Below are 22654 nucleotides of genomic sequence, written 5' to 3'. Positions count from 1 at the left end.
AAATAACAAATATCTAGATGTTCGCAAAACACAAAGTCAGAAACTCTGCAACTTCATTTTTGTCCCGCTCTTGTGGATTCTTCCAGGAAATCCACAGATTTCTTGTAAAGGGTGCCCCAACGTGGAAACAAGAACAGCAGTCCCCCTGAAATCTTCATCTTAGTACTAGGGCAATACAGCAGCAAGACTTCCATTCAGTGTAAAATCCACCACAGCACAATGCCATTTTCTGCCTATTACTACCTCAGCTGTATTTGTACATTTTACTAGTCTTGCTTGAGGTTTTTAACCAGCATTTGTCTACCAGGTTTCTCTCACTTTTTTCCCCCAGAACTTATCTCCAATCTGTAAACAGATCTTGACTTCTGATTCTGTCATCCAGCATGTGTTTTTCCCACCTGGGTTTAAGCTGGTTCATTGCATCAACCCATGTACCATCTCCACATACATTTATCTTACATTATTCAAAATCGTTGCAGGCTGGAGCACTCCTAGCCACTGTTGGAGGTGAGAACCTTGCTATCTCAATGAAGTAGGACTCTTTGGATTAGAGTCTAACTGCAGCCCTTCTTGTCCTTTTGAAAAGATGTTTTCGTCAAGCTGGTTTATTCCTACTAGTTTATTGCTGTCCATATGCTCACCATACGTGCACCAGTGGTACCAGCTTGCTCTAATAGTAGCCCAGTGACACTGGAGCTTAGGGAGTCCTGACTGCATTTGGTGGATCCCAGCTGCCTTCCCTGCCAGCAGTGTGAAGGGCAGGGGAGAAGGGTCTAATGCATCTGTTTTTCCATTTCAGTGCTCCTGGAAAACGCTCCCAGAGCAATCCTATGGCTAGTTACATCAGCTGTGCAGCTTCTTTGTCTTTACAGGACAAGACAGCAAAGCAATGATTTCAGGACAAGTTCAAGACTGAAGTTAGAAAAATCATCATAATGCAAATCATCTATTGAATCAAGCTTCCATGTTTTTCATACATATGTCGGTACAGCAGCCTGGTATCGGTGGCTGGATAGCCACCATTACTGAATATTTCTAGAGAAAAACATCATATAGTTTTATTACTATGGATACTTTCTCAGCTAAAATATAACAGATGAGCCTTTCAATCAACCAAAACAAGATTTAAATCGATGGACTTAAAATAAGACTGGAAGATAGGTGCATAAAACTGCTCTGAAAAATCTGGGCCATAGTTCATATAGTTTTGATTATGCACTTCTAAAGAAGGGAAGTGCTCACTGAAGTTAATGAGTATTTTGGTTCCTTATCAACTTGTGGATTAGAGGCTTGATATAAACACAGCTGGTGTGTGTTCAACCACATCTTCTACTGGTCCGCAAGTTATAGGATGTCATTTAATTAAGATGTCTTGTGAGGATGTTTATCAAGTTAACTTGAGTTTGGCAGAAGGAGATGATGTAAGCACTTCACAATAGAAACATAAACAAAATGTGTCTAAAGCTTTTTAACTCCCCCCTCCCCCAAAAAAAACCCAAACACAATTTAAACACAAAGTTGTAGATTACATACTGCATAAAATATCATATTTATAAATTGTATGTGAAATTTGTGGGAAATAGTTAATCTGTTGACAAAGAAATAACTAAATTTTTTATTTGCTTTCACATCATAATACATCTGTTTTATTTGTTTTTAAAATTCTGTTGCATCAGATTAACATTTGAGGTCTGTCTGAGCTTTCCATATGTAACTTCTGTGGGAACAGTAGCCGTGCCTAAGCTATTGCCATGCTGTACCATGTGCTGCAGTGAATTGTATGTCATATCCATAAATAGTTCAATGCTGTTTCAAAAGAAAAGGAATCACTTCTGTTTATGGAATTTCTCTCAAAAATCTGGAATTCGGTTGATCTCAAGGTTAGGCACTATAAGAAGAAATACGAAAAATATCTTGGATTGGGGTTCAGGTGGGTGCAGTCCTGGTTTCTCCATTGTCACTACCAGGTAAATACCAGTTTCCTTCTTGTCTACAGCTCCATTTTTCTTTCAAAGAAAACCCAGACATCTGGGACAATGATGCACTGTTTGGCCTCTCTCTCCATGTTCAACACCAAATTACTGCAAGACAAAAGCACAGTAAGAGACTGTGGCCATGGCACACACCAAGCATTGCCACACCTTGCAGCCAGAAGCACTTGAAAGATGCAATAACTATTTTGTCAGAATTTTGTTGTTGTTTAACAACGCTTATCCTTGCGTTGGGCACCCAGCCTGTGATGCCATTAAAGTAGAATTCAGTAAAGGAACAAACAAACAGCAGAAACTTGTCTCACCAGCCTAATGAGAAACAGTGAAGAGAGAAATAAAGTTTAGACTCTGTTCTCATCCCTCAAGCGTAACTGGGGGGGACCATCTCACTCTGTATTCTAGATACTGGTTTCTCTAGAGTTTAATCAAACCCGATCATCCCTTTGCTCTTGAAGAGCTCGGCGCACTGAGCATGTGTTTCCACTATAATGCCATCCTTGTTGCCAGGAGCAAGGCTACTTTTTAATTTAATTAGTGGAATTCAATACAAGTTGGTAGAGTAATTCCTGATTTTATTTGCATTCCCAACCTTGAGACTGAAGCTCAGAGCTCCCTTGTGGATGAGTTTCCTCTACATGGGACCACAGGCTGTAAATCATTTCTATTGACTTCAACAATGACAATGCCGAGATAGAAATAGGGGCTGTCTAAAATGAGCAGTTTATCGTGAAAGAAGAATTAAGTTGAACCTTATTTTATATGTAGGTTTATTATACCAATATCAGGTTGTGGCCAAGACAAAACCTCTGTGATTATCTCGTTTCACAAAACATGCAAATTAAATCTCTATATAACTGATTGGGATTTTCTGTGGAAATTAATAGTCTGTGAGAAGTCTTACCATAGTAAATGCGCTCTTACATTTAGTTCCATCTAGTACAGCGTTATAATTGATTACAATCTATGTAAATAAAGCTACTTTTTATTGTACATTTAAAATGGCAAAAATGCACTCCAAACAGCTTAAAATCTCACGTCATTTTAAATGTGTTAACACATATGAGTACATACCTACACCTACAGATATATCCCATAATGTGTTTATTCAGAATCTATACACAAATGTTTCTGCCTGTCTTTTGTCAATGGCAATTATCAGCTGTTGAGTGGAATATTGATATTCACAAGCAAAATACGATGTAGAGAAGGAAAATTAGGATAACTCTTCTAGGAATTCAAGTGTGACAGTTTAATTAGTGAGCATTTAGTGACATTTATGAGTGAGTTAAGCCTTCGATACACTGTCTTGCACTGCTTGAAAAAGCTTTGTTGGGAGGTCAGAATACTAATCTGTACATGCTGGATGAGTGGCGCCTGGTACTGTGACCTTTGCTGTTGGGTTTTTTTTCCAGTACATATGTTTGAGACCAGTGGGCTGCCTGACTTATGATATAGCATTCATAAGGATCCTAAAATAACTTCTGTTCCCCATTTGGTATTTATTTTAGGAGAACACAAAACAAAGGACGGGGAAATGCTGCCAATGGTAGCACCACAGCAGAAGTGAAATGTTTCATGTCCCTAGGGCTTCATGGCATCTTGTATAAACCTGCTACCAGTCACCTTAATCCTTCCTCACATAAGGCTTGTCTACTTAGTTACAGTTAGTAGAGTTAAGGTGAAGGAACTAATGCATCAGAGGTGATGGATACTAAATAAAACCTCCCTGGGATGCTCTACGTTGGTGACTCAGCAGAAAAAAAAGCAAGCTTAAGGGTAATTGATATTTAAAGTGAAGAACTAAGGCCACTTCTGATGGGGGCACTAATTTTATTCTCTGATGTTTAATTCCGAGCTTAATACGCTGATCTTCATGTACTTCATGTGCCTAGGTGAACTGACTAAACCCTCTGTTAGTCCCACAGCCCTTGTAACACCAATAAGGAGAACTTCAGCTGAAACCTGTGGCATTGCCTGAATGCAAAAACCGGCATTAAAAGATAATAACTGTTTTTGTAATGGCCAAGAGACACTATCAAATTATGTTTTGCCAGTTACCAGTGGCAATTACTATTGGTTCTGATCACCCGCCTGAGAGCTGTGACTTTCAGGGAAACAGAGTAAGGTTGTGCTGAGTGTGTTTGAGGATCCAGCTGCAGACGTGCCGATTCAGGCTGGGGAGTGATTTGGGGTTGTGCTGGATCTCTGCTGCTGCGTTACCCTCTTCTCTGGAAATGCAGCTCTGCTTACGTTACCAAGTGCCTACAAATCTGGACCAGAGTGATGTTTGTAAATCAAATTAATACGTCACCGTTTATAATGAATTCTCCTCTAAGGAAACATTGCACGGCTTCAGTGTGGTAAAAACACATTGTAGCTGTTCCTCCTGTTTTCTACCACAGCCGTCTGAGAAAACACCAATGAATGACTCAGAAAGGAAGAAAACCAAGTTTTATCATGTGAGAGGTAAAATATATGAAGCGTTTAAAAAAATTCCCTTAGGAACTTCTGAGCTTTTCTGTCTAATGGAGAAACCCAGAGTGACAGCTATGGCATGTGTGCGGGAAGGGGTAGGGGGTTGAAACGGAAAACAGGCAGAGATACGACCTTCTTTTAACATTTCCTTTTAATATAAAGTAATAACGCCAGTATGCTCCGAGCCGAATGTCTGATCAAAGTTTGCTCGCTTGCTTCCGCAGTCACTGCATTCTACTTGCCCTTTGAGGGAAGCCCTCCCGGTTAAAGCTAACGGAGCTGTGAAGTTTCCCTTCCGGCCGCTAGGTGGCACCGGTGGCACTGAGCCTGCCGGGCGGGGGAGCCGGGCCGGGGTGGGCGGGGCCGGGCCGGGGTGGGCGGGGTCGGCTGTCCCCACCGCCCCTCACGGGCCCGGCGTCCCGCGTCCAGAGCACCGCGATGCCGGTGGCGGGGCGCGGTGGCCGGTGTCGCGGCCATGCCTGCGGTTGTGTCGGTGCGGGGACTGGGGTTGTTGTGCTGTGAAGTAACACACCTCGTGAAGTGAAGGAAAAGCCCACAACACTAATTGCCAAACAAGGCTTGGAGGATCGTAGAAGATGAGATTCAGCCACCAAAATGAAGCAAATACCAGGGGAGAGAAGCTTGAAAGGTTTTTTTCTGGAACAGAGATGTGTAACATTTTATATATATATATTTTATATATATATATATACACACACATACAATGCATATCTTAGTATTAAAACTATTAATTTTATTTAATATTAAATATTTTATTTATTAAATGCATTAGTTTAGTAAAATTAGTATTTAAATAGTATTTAAATTCTGCTTTTCAGAAAGTATGTGGTACTGGTATTGGTATTTCTTTCCCAGTTGTGATTTCAGGTGTTTTTAAGAATAATAAGTAAAAACTAATTAAAATGTATTCCTTATAAGTGTAGGGCCTTTTTACATTAAAGACCAAAAAACCCTGGAAGAATAGCAAAAAATTTACAAATTCGAAAACTTGAAGTCAGGAATTGCCAGAATCAGGGTGTGTATGTTGCCTTGATTTGGTCCATGTGTGCATACATGATGACAGTCATTAAATTAATGACCATACTGTGCTTTTTCTGAAGACTGGCAACCTCATTTAGTGCACGTGAAATGGTAGTTAGTTATTAGTTACTTTTCTTCACTTCATCACATATATACCCCCTCTGCATTATTTGCTGTACAAACCATATAGGCTCTGCTTGTGATGTAGAATTATTGTTTATCTTTTCATAGCAACTTCGTTGTTCATAGTATCCTCATTTTCTACCCATGGTTAATGAACTTTGAGCTTTTCTGTGTAGCACCTAGAAGGCCAGATGACCATATTATCTTGTGGAGAAGAGGCTGAGCCACAGAGGGTAAAACCAGCATTTCTCAATGAAATTCGCTAATATCACATCCTGCACAAGAAAGCAGTTCTACAAACTTCAGTGGCTCTTGGGCATCTTGTAATGCATTTTATGTTCAAAGCCCGGGCTGGCTTTGGTTGCTGTAGGTGCTCCATACATTTGCAGGATGCATCCCAGATTTGGGAGCCAGAAGAAACATGACCGTTTGTCCCAGTATGACGCTGAACAGACGGCATGGAAAGCCATTCCTCCAAAGCAGCCCTCAGCTGCCTTGGGCAGTCCTTTCCTGTGACAAACAAACTACACGACACGTTCCCGACCCAAAGGCTGCCCTCCTTACCTGATGTTGGGTTCCGGCTGGAAACCAGTGGCTCGGCGAACGTAGGAACCCGAGTGTGGATTCAGCCCCGTGCTACACCGCGGTCGCATCACCGAGGGGCACTGTTGTCTTTGTTACAGGACCAGCCCTGGCAAACGAGGATTCGGTGTGTGAAGGATCCCTGCACCCAGCCCTGGCGCTGCCCAAACAAGCTGCCCGGCTCCATCGGGATTGCCCTACCCTGACATGCAGCAATATTTCAGAATTAGAGAGGAAAAAGTGACCCTGTCGCCTAGTACCTGGGCTTTGTGTTGAGATCACCTCTTGCTACCAGCTGTGAAATTGCCTTGGAGATTTAGATGCTGGGAACTGAGAGATACTGAAGAATTTTGCAATCAGACAGTGACTACTCGGTGCGATTCAACTGGTCTGAACTAAGGTAAAGGCAACAAGCAGCACCTTATTTCGAGCCTCTGATACATTCATTTCTCAAAGAGACCCCAAACTTCAAATTTAACAAACCCGATTTATCTGTTTCATTTCAAACTCCTTCCATGAATGCTGCAGACAAGCTAAGGCATCAGATCCTGATCTTGGTTACTGTGAATGTAGAGTGAAAAAACACCAGTAGCTTCAACAGATTTATATTAGATTGGTTCCATTTGTGCTGAACTACCACAAAACTGTTTTAGCCTTGGAACTGGCAGCTTAGTTACATTGCTGTGAAGGTCCTGGTCACTGCACCAGAGATAAGATTACAGAAGGCTTTTCCTTTTAATGTAATTTCTGCCAGTTTGTACTTCTGTCATGAATATTCTTTTAAAATAGCCCTCTAAAGGCAATTACGAAAAACAAAAAAATAAGGAGAACAAAGAGACCGTCATTAGTAATCTAAGTAGGGTTTCGTTTCTGAGAAAGGATTAACAATGAAGACAAAGAGCAGAATGAGAAGGCAATTGATGTTGTCATTATCAGCAATTTCTTCAAATTAAGTTGGCAAGTCTTGTATTCAGCATGCCATATTCGTTGTGGATTGGCATTTGAAAAGATCTGTAAGATTTAAAAATAAGTCTTTCGAGCAACATGGTCTGGATTGGGACCTTAGGTAAATTCCATCAGGACTCCACAGCAGCTCTCATTGTGCAATATGTCACTTGGTCCTGGGGAGATGCTGTATTTTTTCGCTGTTCTCCCGATCTCTCAGGGAAAAGTTAAGCACATGAAGATTTTGGCAGTCCAGCCAAAACTGCTTTCTGTGTATGTGTATGCACTGCTTTCTGCTTTGCAGATCTATGTAATAAGTATGTAGCGCAACTCAGCAAAATTACATGAGTAGCCTGGTTTAGAGCAAAGAAAACGTTAATAATATTATGGTGAAAGAAACTGAGCTGGAGTTTCCTTCTTTGCAATAGTGAAAAGCTTCACCACGTAACTAATGGCAAGTTTTAATAGAGTATGTGGTAGAGACTGCTGAAGAGCCTCAGTTAATTTCTGTCATAATAGGATTTGCTTGGTGGAGAGCTCACCAGTGAGAGGAATGAAATGTCACTGAACATGTGGAATTTCAGAACAAGAAATAGTTAGTAGCCAATGAACTACAGTGCAGTAATAGCACTAGCAGTCTCCTTCAGCTCATGTCATCATGCAGGTATCATCAAGAAGATGGGAAATGTCAGGGTGTTGCCTGTGCCTATGCATCACGTTCTAAGGTACTGCCCCAAAATGCTGGGCTGGTGGCTTCTCGAGCCAGCCTGGCCCCAACTTTGTCCAGGAATGCATTGAAATGCCTCTATTTCAGCCTCATGCAGAATGAGAAAACTGTTAAAAGTGTCCTAGGATGAGAGATTTGTTCAAATACTGTCATGAATAAATCTGATGCCTTTGCCTCTGTCCTTTAACACCTTCGAGCTTTGCTTAGCCAAGGCCACCGAGTCCATATTGTCATTCATCCCTGCATGCTTGCTCCTTACAGTGCTTCTCTTGGCATTGCCCCCGATTCTTTCCTGTCCTGTGTCTCTGCTGCTTCTGCCTCTTTTCCCGTCTGCTTTCCCTGCTTTCTCTCCTGCTTTGTCTGCTGCTCCCCAGTGCACTACTCTTACTCCTTTTGTTGTGTCCCTCGTGCTGGTGCGTGCACCACTCCTCCTTCAGCCTCCCCTGCTCCTCCTGCTTCTTCTCGCTGCGCAGCCAGCCACTTCCCCTCGTCTATCTGCCGCTCCGCCATGCACAGCTGCTGCTCTTCTCCCCACCTCCACCACTCCCGCCGCCGCTGCTCCAAAAACAGTTTTGACCAGCTCTACTTCCAAACAATGAGGCTTTGACCTCTTTCCCCTGGGAGAAGATTTCACAGCCAAACACGTCTCACTGGCAGGAGCTTTTCCTGATATTCAGCTTGTTTCCTTCTCCCATTGCTCCTACTTAAATCTCTTTATATTGAACTAACAGCTCGTGCCCCGGGCTAGGTGTTTTACCCCTCCTTTTCTGCCTATTGCAAAGGCAGGCTGGATACAGACAGGGAGGCCAAAATGAACAGGGACACCCTCATAATATGCAGCATGGTGCATCCAAGTAAGCAAGCTCCTGTTGAACCCAGAAGGAGCAGAACAAACACACTTACCATAATGAAAAATAGGCCACATGCCTTACAAAAATTCACCAAGGGCCAAATCTTGATCAGTTTTTATCCATCTGAAGGAAAGATACTTGTACAGACAGCTGTGTCAACAGCCTGTGAGCCAGGGGCTGACTGAATCTGAGCTCCTGGAGGGGGGGCAGTGATCTGAAATAGGTGAATAAGGCCCAAACTGAATAAGCTCGGATGCAGAGGGAGAGGTTTGAATCCAGGAGGTAGAGGAGAAAAACATCAAGCTCACAGTGCAAAAGCAGGAGAGACCGAGTTTAGGTAGACAAAAGACAGGGAAGAAATTCAAGGGACCATACGGGAGAGGGGAGGGAGGGGAGTTTGAGCAGCTGGACGTGGGCTGAGGTGCATCCAGCGATCTGCGGCGAGCGCACCCCACACACACAGTCGGGTCAACAAACTGCCAAAGTGACTGAAGCCAACCATGAAGAGATTCCTGTTTTAAGGGCAAAGACTGTCTTTTGACTAAGTATCAGAAAATTATTGAGCAGAAGAGGGGATTAAGACTGATACTAAAGCTTCATTTCCAATTCACAGTTCCTGAGGCAGCCAGCTGATGTCTGTATACACGTCTGGATGGCTGGTGTGAAACTGAAGTGGTCATCTGCTCACACAGTCACCTAGGCTCCTTGCTAGGGTCAGCACAGATGCCAGGGATAGAGACTGGAGTTTTACCAGGTAGTGAGACAGCTTAACTGCTGAAGAAAGGTGGAGGTTTTCTGTTCCTTCCTATCCTGTCTCCGAGCTGCGTCTTCCTGCCATTTACTCAGCTCTGGCACTTGTTTGCACCCTTCCATCAGCTGATCCAACTCACTAAACTGCCACAAACATATCCATTTCTTCCTTGTGATCAATTTTCTGCTGGCTTAGTGAATTGGTTCATAGAAAGAAAGGGTCCAGAGAGCATCAGTTTTAAAGCAGGGAGCAAGACTGTACAGCTGGGCATGGGGTAGTGGAGATGAAGGGAAGGTGGAGTGTGATTCCTCCTTGTCAGAGGGAGGTCTTTAACCTAGCTCAGTGTGCAAGGCACTATACCCTAAGCAAGCATCTTCTTCCTTTTCTCCCAAGTCTTAGAATGCGATAACCAATATGTACCCATTAGCACGCTGTAAGAGCTGCTCATTTTCCTAGTCTAGACAGGCCTTTCAAGCAGACATGCAGATCTGCCTTCAGGCATTTTGTCAGGGCCGTCCTCAAAAGTACCTTTCAGAGGCTCAAAAGACAACTTCAGATGGAAATCTGGAATCTTATTCTTAGTGATTAAAATAGTTTATTTTGGCCAGTCCAAAAGCTAAAGTATTAATACCAGCTGAATTAATAGCAGTGAAAACTGCTCATTAGAAATTATAATGGCCCTGAACACCATAACAGATCCCCTATAGTGTAAATCAAACTGCCCCCATTTATTTAATGAAGCTACAGCTGCTTACAGCAGCCAAGGACCTGCCCTAACATTTTCTTGCTTTTGCATGTACCTAACATAACATCGCAAGCTTCTTGCTCAATTTTTCTGCCATTCTTATAATTTTTCCCTTAGAGGGCTTCTTTAGACATAGCAAAGACTGCTTGGTAATTTTTATGTCTAGCCTCCTATTTCCCTTGCTACTCCCCCATGCAGTAATTTGTGTGGGGAAAAGGTAAATCAGAGCCACATGTTCCCTTTATAAGCCTGAGATAAAGGGCAGCAGCAATAACGCTTGCTGTGAATTCACCGGGATTAGTCAAAATGCTGTTAAGTACGGGGAAGAGCACAGTATCAGCCATGCTTCCTCTCTTCGGTGTGTTACTTTGTTGGGGTGAGTTTAGTTTCTTCTATCAGTGTAAGAGGCAGCCAAGGGTGGTATAACACATCCCAGCGTTCCTGGGGAGAGCCCTCCCCACCTTGACAAGCTGGCACAGTTAGATATGCCATACTCAGTCAACCAAATGTTCTGTACCTGATGGAGCGCTGACACTAGCTGAAGGTACGAAGGACACACAAAAATTTTAAAAATCTTAGTTACTGCCATAACAAAAAAAGCTAGTCAAAATCCAGGTTTAGTTTGTTGATGGAAAAATAGGAGAGGGGGAGGGTTGTTTTCCCCCAAGGAAATGATAATATTCATGTAAATCTGAAAAAATGCCATTTTTATTTTGAAAAGCCACCATTATAGTGCCTGTGCATTTCTAATCTGTCTGGTTTATCTCCTGTATTGGAGAGGGAAATGTGTATCACTTGCATCATCGGTTACATCCCACCATGGAAAATACGATCCAATCAGTTTCTGCAGCTCTAGAACAAAGATTAGTATTATAACTGGATCAGAGAAAAACCGCCTTTATTAATATCAGTCCACCAAGTCACAGCATTGTGAATTGTGATCTACTGCAATGAAGTCAAGAGCATCACTGTGGAATTACACTTCCATGAGTGTAGACTAAAACTCTTGGTCTTACTCTGGCTCTCCTATCTGTTCCCAGTTACGCTAATCAGCAGTTCCCTGAAGACTGACCATTAATCCATCTATCACCAGCTGAAGAGTGCAAAGCTGACTGTTTGAACAGGTATTTAATTCTTCCCACCAGGTATTTCTAGTGATTATTTGTTTCATACGGCTTTTCCTTAGTTTTGCATCTCCATTTGAGGTTATATATGCACAAGAACATAGATGTGTCCTGCACTCACATCTGTGCTGGAAATGTTAAATCCACAGATCATTTTAGCACTTCAGGCAATGCTCTTGGACTATAGCTGCTGGTCACTCCTTGTTTGTAACACATTTCCTTAAAACCAGTGTTTTGCAGAGTGTTTCAAAAAACAGTTATCCATAACTTTTAATGAACACTTGCTCGACATGCACTTGGCAGTTCTGGACTACTCAATCGCACCACCTGTAGTCACCTGGCTTGAAAAATGACTATTTTCTTCTGCCAAATCAAGAGTGTTGAAGGGACTTAGGCATTGTTGACACTGGTACTGGAACAGTTGTTCCCAAATCAATGCTGTTATTCATCTCAGGCTGAAAGACTCAGGGGATGTTTTCTCCCACTTCATTTTGGGCTCTGAGCCGTGCAGTGTTTTCCTGAAGCTGCTAGCACTGATTCTCAATGAATGATACCTGGATGTCTTTGCTTTAAAGGCAGAAGAAGCTATTACAGTCATACAGTGGGACCTCCTAATACTTCTAGGACATTTCTATCACCTGGTCCAAATTTTGCTCAGAGCCGCCATCCATTGCTGTAGGCCTTGTTTGACAGGAGGTGCTTCATCTGAGGCACAGAATAAAGCTCATCGATGGAACTATCCCCCCCTTCGGCAGAAAACTAACCATGACTGCAGTGCAAAACCCCAGCCAATATTGGAAATGAGGTTAGGGAGACATCAGCTTACAGCGTGATGAACTTGGCTGAGCACTGAAGGGCACCAGCACCAGCCACCTGATAAGCAGCCACCCAGCGTAGCCCAACGCAGACGGAGGTGGCTGCCTTTCCTCCTCCCAGGGCCAAGCAGTCTCAGGTTACTCCACAATCCCTGTGGGCAGGAGTGTGTCTCCGCACTGGAAGTTTCACAGCCTTTGATGATTTAATGTGTCTGTACCCTGAGGACATGCCTAGGTATTCCTGGTTTTCAGTCACAACCCCTGATCTTTTTAAAACTCACTTACCTCTTCTTTACTCATTTCCTTTCCACCTTGCTGGCTTAGTCCAGGGTTTGGTCAGGTGAGATGGTCTGGGAAGCTTTCCCACTGTGGAGATAGCTACTCCGTTACCTCTGTTACTGTACATTTGTTTAATTAATTGCTCATTTTGTTCCTGAGCTGTTGTGCTGGCCCAGTGCACTTACAGTATGCATGAGTGCCTAAAAGGTGACGAGGCTCCTAGAGATGACTCTGTCCCTTTCATTTATTTATAGAAGTTGAGCACATGATCCCTTATTAATTGCAGTCACCGTTCGCTCAGCCTGGCTGGAGATAAAATGGCAGAGGCTGCAGCCCCTCTCAGCTAGCACTGATGACAAGTGAGGCGGTAAGGGCCATGCTGCAGAGAGCAGGACTGATCAGCCAAGATCGGGAAAGCAATTAAACTTTATGTGGCATTTGAACTGTGGACCTGGAGGTGCACAAAATAGCCTTTGGCCACTCCAAGATCTTTTTTTTTTAAATGCTGTGACTACTTAACAGAGGTAATTGTAAGAGCATAAATCAAGGGTTCTGTTATTCCTCGGGAGGCCAACATTTATCACAGCAGACCTTAAAATGAAGTATAGAACTTATGAGAATTTACGTAGCAAATGACTTATTGTCAACAGGCCGTGCAGTAGAAGCTTCAGCAACAGCAGCTGAGACAAGCAGCCTCATCAGTATACGGGATCATGTTTAAGCACTGAACTATGGCAGAAGTTGACAACTGTCTCTTCTGGTAGGACTGCTGGCTTAAGCAGCCCAAACCACCTGTTCTTATCCCTGAGCTGCTCTTTCAGATGTGCCATGGAGCAAACCTGGTCAGTATGGGTCACCATCCAACCCCACAAAAAACTACAATGGCAAACCGAGGAGTGGGTGGCACAGGATGGGAAGGGGACAGGGTGTGAGGGCTGCTTGCACTAGCACTGTTGCTGAAAGCCATCCTTGTCAGACTAGGTCCTAGGAGTTCAAAGCCCTGGGATTTTTGCTCCTTTTCTGCCCACAGAAAGCTCTGAAGCTTGCTCATGTCAAGCTGGGGATTTCCAGGTGCATTCCATCCACCTTTCCAGTCCCTGGTGTGTGAGAGGGAGTGGGTGCAGCGGGGTACTGGGGAGTGGGCATGTCCTGCAACCCAGGTAAAACATAGTCAATAGAGGTTTCGCTAATGTATGCTTGGAGGGCAGGGGATGAGAGGAGGTGACAAGCAGTTGTCCTCCATAGTACATCTGTGGGTTGAGGGAGTCCACTGGGACAAAAAAAACCCTTCCTTGCCAGGCTACCTCAAGTCCAGCACAGAGAAATTATTGTCCTGGATCCAGGCCCAAGGACTGCAGCTCTGGCTCTGCTGCTATCTGAGTAGTCTGGGACCAACATTTTACCTGTAGTTCACTTTTCACCATCTGTTAAACATCTTAAGACATTTGTGCTGAACGTCGAACATGGTGAGTTCTGTATCAGCTGGGTTATAATTAATGAGTGGTTATGATGTGGCTGTTGGAAGACTTCCACAGAAAGTGGAGCTTCTTTTAGCTGCAACAGCGCTGCTCCCCCTATTAATCCTCTGCCCGTTCCCTGTCGGTGCAACAGCTGAATCACACAGTACTGATCTGGATTTCCTTGTTCACAAGCACTGCTTTCTTCCAGTACTAAAAGGAGATGCCAAGGAAGGTTGTTGATTTTATGTAGTTTCTCTGAGGCGCTCAGATACCAGGCTGCTGAGCATACTCTTGATAGATGAGATTAGATAAAGAAGTGAGATCAAATAGCAGTTTTCTGTTACTACCTTCCAGACAGTTGAGATGAAACTCAGATACTAATGTGATGGGCATCCTAGAAACACCTAAGAAAGATAGGTCATTGAGAAGCAACTAAATAAACCATTCTCTCCCCCTACAATTGTAGCTATACAGACACTTTCCCCCATCCCACTAAACTCTTCTCTGTTCCCAAGAGGCGACACTCTGGGTCTCTATAGGTATAATATTTCTGCCTCTTTTTGTCTGCCTGCAGTGACTGTTGGAAAACTGGGTTTAGAGGGGAGTGTGTAGCAAAATGTGAATTTGTACACATGAAACTTAAAAAATTCATTAGCAAAAATGTTATCCCTTTTTAAAATCAGTAAGAATGAAGATTCCAATTCCCATGATGTTTGATTAGAGAGCGAGGAAGTTTGCAAAGTACCCTTCTACTAACAGATGAAACTTGAAAATGTTTTGTGAACTAACCTATGGCTTGGAAAGGCTTTGATATATGTTTTGTCTCAGTGAATAGATTCCACAGAACACAAGTAGTCAGTAGCCTGTTGGCATTAAATAAGTTTGGAAGAGTGCTGCTCTGTTGGGATTTAAATCTTTATCTCAGTGGTAATACTTGCCATCTAATTTTGATCAACAGTTAGAAAAGCATAACTAGCTTTTAGAGCATAACTAGCACAGAAGCTGTCACGGGAGTTACTTTTTGCTGAGATATTTGGAAGCATTTTTGGGAGGGGTGTGGGGAAAAGATGAAGCATCAAATCTTCCCACATGAAGGCGCAATATTAGAGAAGAATTACAAGCCCTTTCATCCAGCGACATCCCAGGTCGTCTTCGTCCTCTGTCCTGTTCCTCTTGTATTCTGACAGACGATTGGCACTCCCTCTAGCAAAACATGTGGAGGATTTGGGACCGTGGAACCATATAAATACAGTTTCCGTGGCCTTCCTGGGACTACTTTCCTTCTGGTCTTCTACCCCCAATGGATCAGAGACTCTTCCCATGATGAGGAATGTGAGAAGAGTTTTGTGCTTTGATTCTGAGATCAGTACATTTCAACCACGGTGCCTGAAAATTAGTAACCAGGATTGTGCTCTGGGTGTGAGAGGCAAACTGCACTGTGATCAGCCCAGAGCCTAGGCTACTGAGCATGCCTGGAGAAGAGCAGCATTTGCAGAAGAGGGTGTTTACAAAGGCTTCCACTGTTTTCTTGAACAAGAAGGACACCCTGCGCACCACAAACTTCTTTTGGAGTTCCTTCCTGAGGCGAGTCTCTCTGCCTTGGAGATTAGCAGACCGTAGAGGCAATGCCTGCGGCAGAGTGAAGAAACATCCTCTTATACTGAGCCGGCACAGTAGCAACGTCATTAGTTATTTGAAGAAATTGTCAGCCAGTGTAGCTCTAGACTGTGACACTGGTGAGGCTGTATGGCTGGCTGTACCTTCCAGAGCTGCCAGTGCCAAAGAATGGAAGTATTTCTAACATCACAACAGCCAGCTCTGCTCAGTGAAGCTCAATGCTGAAGTGAGTAAGAGGAGATTTCTAGAGTCTCTCATCTCCTGTGGCATCACTGTTTCATAAATCCTAGCATCCTTTCCCCAGGAGGAAGCTTCTGGCTGCCCTTAGCATCGCTGAACAATCTATTTGCAAGCTCGTGTTTAGGCCCTGGACCGGTGCCCGGTTTTCAAATCCCATATACTTTGTGCTACAAGGGGTGCCCCTTCTGACCCTGGCATCTCTGTTCCACCTCAGGCCGAGACTATGAAGGCTTAGGCCAGCAACTTCTCCATTACCTCTCCGGTAAGAGTCAGTTCTTCCAATGAGACGCGGTCTCCAGAAGTCCCCAGCGCAGCGGTGTGCATTCCAGATTCCACTTCAATTATTCACACAGGGCTGCAGCACGCTACCTGCCATTCAGACAGACTCGTTCTCTCACTTTTCTTTTAAATAAGACATGGTCTTCTCTGACCACAGAGAAAGGTCTCAGGACCTGACATGTATTTACTCTAAGTGGGTTCTTGATCCTACCCTTCTGAAAGGCAATCTCCTGTAAGGTATCAGCCCCAACCCCAAAGACAGTTTTGGTGAAGCACGTTAGAAGACACTTGCACCATGTGAATTGGCTCGGCAATTAAAGAAGAACAAATCTCCAGGTCTCTGTCCTTCAGGCTTTGGGGACCTTGGGGCCTGCACCTGAGCTTTGAGGCACTGATGTTCTGTAAGTTTAAAATACAGTGTTTTCTGTTTAAAAAACAGAAGGACCCTCTACCTATCAAGCTGCTTTTTGTGCTGAAGGATTTGCTCTCCTTGAGCCTGAGAATCCAAACCAAACTGTTCACAGCCTGGTCTTAGAGCTGCTGTTGGTTGCTTGTGACCTGTCCGAAGCGCTTTGCTCTTGCGCTCACACACCTCGGAGAAGGTCAGCGACTGGCAGCGCTGCACTGGAACCCAGCGAGCAGCGGCCAACTCTGTGCAGCACTGCTGCCAGGCCACTTCTAGGGTTCCTGAATGTACAAATGGTCAGACAGAGAGTCTTTCTGGACTACTAGGAATCATGTGATGGACTAATTAGAGATGACATTTAGAAAGGGATTGTCCATTGTAGCCCCAGAAAGTCTCAGATTTCACCTATACAAGGGGTGCTCTGACTGGCAGCCCAAGGGCCCCGCTTTGCCCACAGACAGTTCCTTTGCTTTGCTGGAAATGGGGAACAGCTGCTAGAACAGCACACAAGGCCCAGCAGCTGAATGACCCCTATGGTGCCCGTACATAATCAATTATTAAGAGTCAGGACCTGCCACTGTTGCATCCACATGACCTGTAAGACAGGTTGTGGGGAGAGGGTTGCAGAGGGATTTAGCCAGAATCACCTGGAAAGGCTGCATTGTCCTACTCACGGCTAGCATGTGTGGGGGAGCGTGCAGTTTGTTTTACACTAGACTGTTAGGTCAGACAGGGTCAGTAAGACAGTAGATCATACAGCTTTTAACTGTGTTCAAATCCTACAGAGCTTTGTAGGATAAAAAAGGGTGGACTGGCATCAGCTATACCAGTGCTAATAGCATTGGCTGGCTTTTTTCTGTGTAGTAAGTTATCGTTTGTGCTGTCTAAGAGCAGCTACTACATATAAGCTGGAAGAAAGGTGCACTGTAATACGTGAAAGCCCAGACACAGTAATGCTTGGTTTTGCCAAGCGTCTCTACAGCTGCTTTACAGGCACTTGCTTTTGAGTCCATGAGCCTCAATTAGATGGCCAACGCCCTGGAGCAGCTGATAGCTGGAATGAGATTTACGGCAACCAGGGTGCTGAGCCAGGGAATACTGAAGGAAATCAGGGAGGCTGGGGCATGTGTGGAGCCTTGCCCTTCCCTAGCACTTAGGTGTTTGCCTGTGGCCTTGAGTTAGGTACCTGCGTACAATGAGGGTTCATGTCCCCTGAGTTATTTCCTAAGAGCAGTCATCCCTTTGGACACAGGCAACTGGCTCGTAAGGCACGTGCTTGACATTGTAACCAACCTGACTATCAGAGCAAAGCACAAAACACAGCAGCTGTAACCACTTTCATTCAAAAGCAAGGCTGGAAGAGGAGACAGCCTCTTCTAGTGTGTCATGGCTGGTGGTTAGCTCCCACACCAAGGAAATGTTAAGAAACAAAGTGGCTTCCTTGGATCCTGGTCCTGCACATCTGCTTCACAGCTCTTGCAAAGCCCGTATGTTAACCTCGGTGTAGGAAGAGCCTGGCAGTGATGCAGAGCGTGTGAAAGCCGTCATGCCTCACCATCAGTCAGGTTGTGCAAAGCCCGTGTTCATGTCCCTTCCAGGGCACCTGTAAGTAGGTTGCACTTTGACCAATGGCACATATAAGAAAAATGGAACCCTTAGAACAACTTTTCCTAAATTTCCAGACCTTCAAAGTCTATGTGTCCAGTCAGCCTTGTTTGGGTTAGACACAAATAGCACAGACTCATTTGTAACACTTTGTGTTCGTGTACTGCACACCCATCTGATCAGAAAACCTCGCTCCCATCTCACACTTCCTCTCTGGCCATCTCCTGGTGTTCTAGCTGAATCCCAGCACCAGCTTTGCTAACAGTATGTTTTTGCTGTGGTTGTATGAGGAAGTATCTGTACTAGCAACACCAAATACCTAGCAACCACGAACCAAGCCACAAAACTAAGATATTAAGTAAAATATTTCCCCTCCCCCAAAAAACACCCCTACAACTTGATTCTGCTACAGCAACTTGTAAAAAAACCTCACTTGTCTTTCTTCTTCAGCTGTTTTGAGAGTTTTTTCTCATTTTATTCTGAAATTAAAGCTGCATGAGCATCTCATCCAGGTATAAAACAAAGCTACTTGGTTAACATTAATTAGTAGGCCTTCAGTTTAGTTCTCAGTCATCTCTTTCAGGGACAGCAATCAAAAAGGTTACAAAGGTATTGCCGAGTAGGATACAAAGAAGAGTTTTGCTTCAGAATTTATTAAATTGAATTAATTGGTGAGAAGTTCTTTTCGGGTCTTTGCACTTCAAGTGAAATAGCTCCGCACGTCTGCAGTGCCGCCTTAGTTCAGATGAGATGTTTTAGTGATGCCTTCAAACAGTTGTCTGGTCTCCTTGCAGAGAAGAGCTGCCAGGCTCCACCAGCGAGCACCTTGCAAACCTTAACTTGAGCAGCTCTGGTCCAAACTGGGGGACCTCATGCCTCATGCAGCAACTCTGGGTTACTCAGAGGCTCGGGGCTACCTGCAGCTCCCCTTCAGCCTCTTTCGCTTTTCCCCATGGGTCTGTAACAAAGCTGAGTTACAACCACAATAGAGGGGGACCTAAAGGAAAACTAGACCACGTCTTGTAATCCACCCCGCAAAGCTTTGTTGTGTTAGCAACGTGGTTCCACTTTTGACTCATCTCTAGAAATGAGCTTCCTTTCTTACTGCCAAAAAAAGGTGACCTGCCAGCCAGTCTGACGCAAGGTAATTTGTCCTGTTTATCTGATGACTTTGATAAAGCGTAGAGATTGCTGCTCTTCCTTCATAATAAAGTACCGGTTTGTTTATATGCTCTAATCCCGAGTGACTTTTTTTATGGTGAGAGCTTGAACGTGACAATAATTTGGAGAGAAATCTTGGTTGTAAAACTAAAAAAGCACTTTAAATATGCTCTTGGTGTCTTTTCTTCCAGCTTGCACATTATCCCTAGTTCTGGCCCCTCTCAGCAGTCACGAGATAAGCTTCGAAGAAACAAGGCCGTTGATTGACGGCTCATTAGAAGTTGCAAGAGCAGCAAAAGGGAGCCTGCGGCAGCCGGGGCTCACTGCCTGCCCGGCCGGGAGGCTGCTGGTCAGCACTGGCCTGAGAGGAACAAAGACCGCAGGAGACACTGGAGGAAAACAACATGAAATTTTCATGGTGTGCGAGAAAGGCCAGGTGTAATGGATCAGGGCCAAAGCCTCCCCTGCCCCCACTGCCCCGCCGCATAGATTTACTTTCTATATATAGGCACAGACGGAGAGTATAGGTTGTGCCACACGGCACGTACACGCATGAATTCAGGGAATCCTGGCTTCTCTATGCCCCACTGAATTTATCTGTCAATCCATTTATAAATGAGAGGCTTCAAGTACGTACAGTGTTAATATCCATACATATTAGATGTCACAGCTCCGGTCTTAGATAAGGTCACATACTGAGCCAAACTCACCCCTGCAGCGTAAGCCAGGCAAGGTTTACTAGGAATGCATTTGGCTTAATGTGCCTGCCTGTAGTTATGTTTGTTTTTACAAATCCTGTTTATCCCTCATGTAAGCATATTCCTCATAGTTAGAAGACTTCTACCAAGCACATGCCAATCCACCTTCAACCCACGAACACGGATGTCTGTTTCTTTAGCATCCCTCGGGGGTCTTTCAAACCCCCTGATTCATGCTGGAGGGTGCTTGCTCATCAGACATCAGAACTCTTTCTCACTGTGCAGGGCTGGTGACAGCCCTCCCTCAATCCTGTGAGCGCTAAACAGTAAAGAGGCGTTCATAACAAATTAATGCAAGGAAAATTAGACTTTGCCCTTTGTATACAATGTCATCCGACAATAGCCACAAGTGGGTTTTAATTGACATTTTCAAATTCCAATTTTTCAATTTTTAGTTGAAGTGATTTGGGTTTAATTTTTCCAATGGCTCTTTTTCCCTCTCAAATTCCCTCTTTTCCATGTTGTATTTTGTTTTGTTTTCCATTTATTTTGTTTAACATGTGGGTACGTGTGCTTGATGTCAAAGATATTATTTTTATTCCTGTAGGTCACCTAGTCAAACTTCTTCAGTAATTACTCAGAAAAACAGAGTTGTCTGCCTTATCTAGTAGTTATCTAACTTCTGGTTATCTTCTAGTTATCTACTTTTCATGAATAGTTTAACACAAGGGCTTCAAATTTACTTTTGTAAGTTTTCATAGTAGTAGAAATTCACTATGCAAGTGGATCAGCATGGCTGGATTTTGTTTGTTTTGGCATTTTAATACATGAAATACATGCAGAATATTTTGTGGGATACTCCTAGATCTGGGAAACCCTGGAGAAAACACTAGACTTCAAGAGAAAATCACTAAAAGAAGATAGAGGTGGGCTGCAATAGCTGCTGTTAGACTGTTTAAGCTTAGAAACTCACATCCTGGTGGAATTTAGGCAACACTTCTATTTACATAAAGACTTTACAGGTTGAGGGGAAACAGTATTTGTGAAATGGATAAACTGAGACCATAGACATTATTATGGCATGGAATTTATTGGTAAAACCCAAGCCCATGACCTCTGTTCTTCAGTAAGCATAGCTTAATATTAAATTCCCTTAAGCTAGTAGTGTTACATGAGCATAAAACTGGGCTAAATATGCATATAATCTAAAACTCTGTTTCAAATTAAGAAAAGTTTCCTTTCCTATAATACATAATAACCTTTTTCGCTTCTTTAATAGGGTTTCTCTTCAGCTCTCAAAGAGTTAGAAAGGTGATGCTTAAAATTGCCAGGCAAGGTGATTTGGCTAAGAGAACCTACAGATACATTTTGAGCCATCTTTCACTCCTTTATTCTGCCTTCTGCTCACGCCAGATCTAATTGTACTTTCACTTAACCGTTGAATTAACTACTCTTCAGAAAAACTTCCAAAGTGCTATCTGCTATAAAACAAGATAAATTAATAAGGAGTGGAGCTTGCATACAGAAATCTGCTGATTTCAGTAGAAGTTTGCAGGTGGGCATCGGGAGCTCTGAAAGAATCACCTAACACTCTCTGCTATAGCAGAAAGCCTGTGTGTGCATGTGGAGGCAAACACCCCTTCAAAAATTGCTATCGCAGCACAGCGATACACAAAAAGGCACGAGATGTAACCTTTCTCCTATATTGTAATCCACCCCTTCCCTAAGTGGCTGCAGTGAATTGAAAGGAAATATTGAAGCAAGCTGCTCATTCTTCTGGCGTGGGGCTGTGTGGGCTTCCTTGAGCCCCGCGCCACACAAAGGCGAGCACCGCTCCACAGGGACCCGGCGGTCCCGAGGGGGCCCCGCGCAGGAGCTGCCATATCCCTCCATTGTGATTTCCCTTCGAAAATAGTCTAGTGCTTTACAAAAAGCCCAAAACACAATACTGTGACTCAGCAGTTTGGAGCTACAGCATTGCTTGTGACTGAAAGAAGGGCGATTGCAGTGCCTCCTGCTTCTGAACCTCGCTTCACCATCAGCCCTCGGTAAAGGAGTCTCCTGTCAGGGCTGCCACTGAATGCCCTTGGGCAGACGTATCAGCTAGTGTGAGATGCTGAAGTAACAGGCATTGAAGGAAAACTACAGAGAAATAGCAATTGTCAAACCTGCCTCGTGATTTTGGGAGGCCAGCTAGCACCTTGGACTGGATACCAAAAATCATTCGGCAGGCAGATGCAGTAGCTACTTCAGCTTCCTTGTCAACAAAGTAGGTAGGACACTGGCTTGCCTGCCTCTCCCAGTTACTGTACCAATATTATTTGTAAAGTGCTTTGACAACAGAAAGCACCAACTACAGCTACTAACTACAGCTAGTAACACTCCACAGCGGCGCTGAGTGGGCCAGAGTTACCAGTCCCCTCCTTTGGCAGGAGACAGAAAGACAACTGAAAAATGTGACCAGGTGGAGAAAGCGAAGGGACTGGTGGAGCAGCAAAGGAGATGAGAGGAAGAAAAGACAAGAGGGGAGACAGCCTTAGCAAACAGAAGCAGAGATGTGGGAAAGAAAAAGTAGCAGTAAACTGTAACAAAAGAGAAGGAAAGGGGAAAAAGAATATGAAAGTTGATTTCTTACAAAATCATCCTTCTGGTTAGTCCCCCAGGGAAGGGGAGCGATGAGCCAGGTCAGGCGTGAGGCTGTGCAGCACCAGGGAAGGCAGGGTGCTTCCCCGGGGCGGG

At 44.0% G+C, this 22654-nt stretch overlaps 1 long non-coding RNA gene across 1 annotated transcript; it reads right to left on the bottom strand.

The window, feature by feature from the left end:
• Nucleotides 1-5162: 5162 nt before the first annotated feature.
• LOC308067527 lies at nt 5163-22653 on the bottom strand. Its single transcript, XR_013929635.1, has 2 exons — nt 12456-22653; nt 5163-6321 (listed from the first exon to the last, which is right to left on the bottom strand). It is a non-coding gene; the product is annotated as an uncharacterized lncRNA (long non-coding RNA).
• Nucleotide 22654: the final 1 nt, after the last annotated feature.

The sequence above is a fragment of the Falco punctatus genome, assembly GCF_963210335.1.
Source record: "Falco punctatus genome assembly, chromosome: 7".
In the NCBI taxonomy this organism is placed as follows: Eukaryota; Metazoa; Chordata; class Aves; order Falconiformes; family Falconidae; genus Falco; species Falco punctatus.
Note: the sequence above shows the minus strand (reverse complement) of the source record. Positions and strands in the feature narration are given on the sequence as shown.